Source organism: Seriola dumerili, unplaced genomic scaffold (assembly GCF_002260705.1).
Source record: "Seriola dumerili isolate Sdu_G_001 unplaced genomic scaffold, Sdu_1.0 BDQW01000155.1, whole genome shotgun sequence".
Taxonomy (NCBI): Eukaryota; Metazoa; Chordata; class Actinopteri; order Carangiformes; family Carangidae; genus Seriola; species Seriola dumerili.
Genome location: NW_019174410.1, coordinates 1 through 3,409, shown reverse-complemented (window position 1 = coordinate 3,409; position 3,409 = coordinate 1). Strand labels below are relative to the sequence as shown.

General features: G+C 50.2%; 1 long non-coding RNA gene across 1 annotated transcript; it reads right to left on the bottom strand.

Annotated features, from left to right (window-relative positions):
* Positions 1–1,724, bottom strand: LOC111226395. The gene is made up of 3 exons (XR_002665303.1): positions 1,637–1,724; positions 803–858; positions 1–98 (listed from the first exon to the last, which is right to left on the bottom strand). It is a non-coding gene; the product is annotated as an uncharacterized LOC111226395 (long non-coding RNA).
* Between the last annotated feature and the right edge of the window lie 1,685 nt (positions 1,725–3,409).

Genomic DNA, 3,409 nt, shown 5'->3' with positions numbered 1-3,409 from the left:
CCGTTACACTTGGGGCCGCCGTTTGTGAGCGGAGCAGAGGGATCGGACGCCTTCACACTCTCAACCTTGTCCAGTGACTTTGTCTTGCAGCGTTTTTTCTACAGAAGAAGAAAAACAAGAGAGAAGAAGAAAATAATGAAGTAAACATTTAAAGAAAGTCAAACATGTAATAATGTGAAGCCATGTTAACCACTATTGTGCTGCACACTGAGGTCACAGGTCAGAGGAGGGCGGGAAAGTCTGGTAGGGAGTGATGGACTACAGCTGACCCACTTATTTAAAACTAATCACCTCCTCGTGGTTGTATCCCTCCGCCACAGACTATATCATATAAAATATTAACTGTGATCTTGACCTTTGACCTTTAGCCATCAAGATCTAATCAGTTTATCCTTGAGTCAAAATGAACGTTTGTGCCAAATGTGAAGAAGTTCCTTTAAGGTGTTACGGAGATAACGTGCTCACAAGGCCAAAACAGTGTTTTGTGAGGTCACCACGTCCTTGACCTTTGACCTTTGACCCCCAAAAATCTAATCAGTTCATCTTTGAGTCCTAGTGAATGTTTGTGCCAAATGTGAAGCAGTTCTGTGGAGGCGTTTCTGAGATATCGTGTCCATGAGAACGAGACAGACGGACGGCCTGAAAACAAAATGGCCGCCGCTCTGCCTGTCGCCGGGCGGAGGAATAAACAGCCCACAGTGGTTAACAGACACGTCAGGTGTGGAGCTCCTGACTGACACTAGGAAACAACACAGCACTGACAGTAAAGGCGGCCGTCACAGCAGCGGAACAGACACTGTACCTTTTTCTCTGGAGAAAACCTTAGAGGTTCTACAATGTACAAGTCATCTGGACCTACTGGGGAGGGGAGAGAGGGGCGTGGTTAATGATGGAATGGGAAACAGGAATACATACATGTAACAAGCATGACGTGACCTTGCAAGTAGTTTCATATAATGAATCATGGCTTCATGTCTGCACAACAGTTTGACTAGAAGAACTAGAGGAAGCTCTAATCACAGAGAAGCATTAACCACTTATTATTTTATTAATTACTACTTGCAAAAGTCCATGAGCCAGCGAAGCATCGAGCTCTATCATTACACTCTTCAGCTGCATGTGGCACAAGCTGGCGATGACAGTCTCTCAGCTCAAGGGTCCACTCACTCTCTCTCTCCCTCTCTCTCTCTCCCACACACTCAGCTGAGGGATAATGAACAGCAGAGGGAGTTTTAGGTTTCATGAGTCACAGATTTTATTCTTCTGTTGCCTGCAGCAGCCTCTCCCTGCGGGGGGGGGGGCGACCCCCCGGGACGTCAGCCGCTGAGCGGGGCAACATGCGTGAGAGGAAACGGTGGAGATAGAGAGAGAGGGAGAGTGGAGAAGATGGAGGAAGGAGTGGGCAGTGCGTGGATGTGGACAGCTGAGCGGTGCGAGCTGCAGCGGCGTGAGACAGCTCGGCCTGACGGGTCTACGCTGCTGAGAGCGGACGCTTCACGCCTCGCAGCTGCTCGTGTTTCAATGGCGATCAATGGCAGAGGGAGAAACACAAGAGAACATTACAGAGAACCGGAGGAGCGGCCTGAGCACAGTGTGTACGCTGTGTGTGTGTTTTCAGAGGGGGGGGGGCTCTTACCTTCTGTGGAGGACAGGTGGAACGACTTGGAGCGGACCAGCGGACAGGTGACCCTCCGCTTCAGGCTCATGTCGTCGTAAGAGGAGAAGCATCTGAGGAGGAGACACTGACATCAGCACCGACACTCACAGGAGAGAGAGAGAGAGGGGTGTGTTGAGTGTGGTTGGTGGTGAGTGTGGTGTGAGTGTGGTGTGAGTGTGTGTGTGTGTGTGGTGGTGTTGTTGGTGTGTGTGTGGTTGTGGTGTGTGTGTGTGTGTTGTGGTGTGTGTGAGTGAGAGTTGAGTGTAGTGTGTGAGTGTGTGTGTGTGTGAGTGAGTGAAGTTGAGTGTGTGTGTGTGTGTTGTGGTGTGAGTGGTGTGTGGGTGTGGTGTGTGTGAGTGTGTGTGTGCGTGGTGTTGTGAGTGAGTTTGAGTGAGTTGTGTGAGTGTGGGTGTGTGAGTGTTGTGTGTGTGTGTGTGAGTGAGTGAGTGAGTGTGTGTGTGAGTGAGTGAGTAGTGTGTGAGTTGTGTGTGTGTTGTGGAGATGAAGTGAGGTGAAGTGTGTGAGTGTGTGGTGTTGTGTGAGTGAGTGAGTGAGTGTGGTGTGTGTGTGTGTGTGGTGAGTGTGTGTTGTGTGTGTGTGTGAGTGTGTGTGTGTGTGTGTGTGAGTGTGTGTGTGTGTGTGTGTGTGGTGAGTGTGTGAGTGTGTGTGTGTGTGTGTGTGAGTGTGTGTGTGTGAGTGGTGTGGTGTGTGTTGAGTGTGGTGTGAGTGGTGTGTGTGCTCGCAGTGTGTGTGTGTGTGTGTGTGTGAGTGTGTGTTGAGTGTGTGAGTGTGTGTGTTGTGTGTGGTGAGTGTGCGTGTGTGTGTGGTGAGTGAGTGAGTGAGTGTGTGTGTGAGTGAGTTGAGTGAGTTGTGTGAGTGTGTGTGTGTGGTGGGAGTGAGTGAAGTGGGTGTGTGAGTGTGTGTGTGTGTGATGTGTGTGTGTGTGTGTGTGAGTGTGTGTGTGTGTGGTGTGTGTGTGAGTGTGTGAGTGTGTGTGTGGTGTGTGTGGTGAGTGTGTTTGTGGTGTGAAGTGTGTGTGTGTGTGTGAGTTGTGTGTGAGTGTGTGTGTGTGAGTGTGTGTGTGTGTGTTGTGTGTGAGTGTGTGTGAAGTGTGTTGAGTGTGTGTGTGTGTGGTGTGTAGTTGTGCGTGTGTGTGTGTTGGTAGTGAGTGTTGCGGTGTGTGTGTGTGTGTGTGTGACAATAGTGTGTGTGTGTGTGTGTGGTGAGAGTGTGTGTGTGTGTGGTGTGTGTGTGTGTGTGTGTGTGAGTGTGTGTGTGTGTGTGTGAGTGTGTGTGTCGTGTGTTGTGTGTGTGGAGTGTGTGTGTGGTGCTGTGGGTGTGAGAGAGTGTAGTGTGTGTGCTGTGTGTGAAGTTGGTTTGTGTGGGTGTGTGGTGAGTGTGGGTGTGTGAGTGTGTGTGTGTTGGTGTGTGTGGTGGTGAGTGAGTGGAGTGAGTGTGTGTTGTTGAGTGAGTGAGTGAGTGTGGTGAGGTGTGTGTGTGTGTGAGGTGAGTTTGAGTGAGTGTGTGTGTGTGTGAGTTGAGTGATGTGTGAGTGTGTGTGTTCGTGTTGTGCCACGAGTGAAGCATGAGTGGAAGTGTGTGAGTGTGTGTGTGGAGTGAGTGAGTAGTGAGTCAGTCAGCCGAGTTGTGTGTGTGTGTGAGTGTGTGTGTTGTGTTGTTGTGAGTGAGTGAATGGTGATGTGTTGAGACATTGTTCGTGTGATGTGTGTCGTGAGTGTGGTGTGTGGGTGA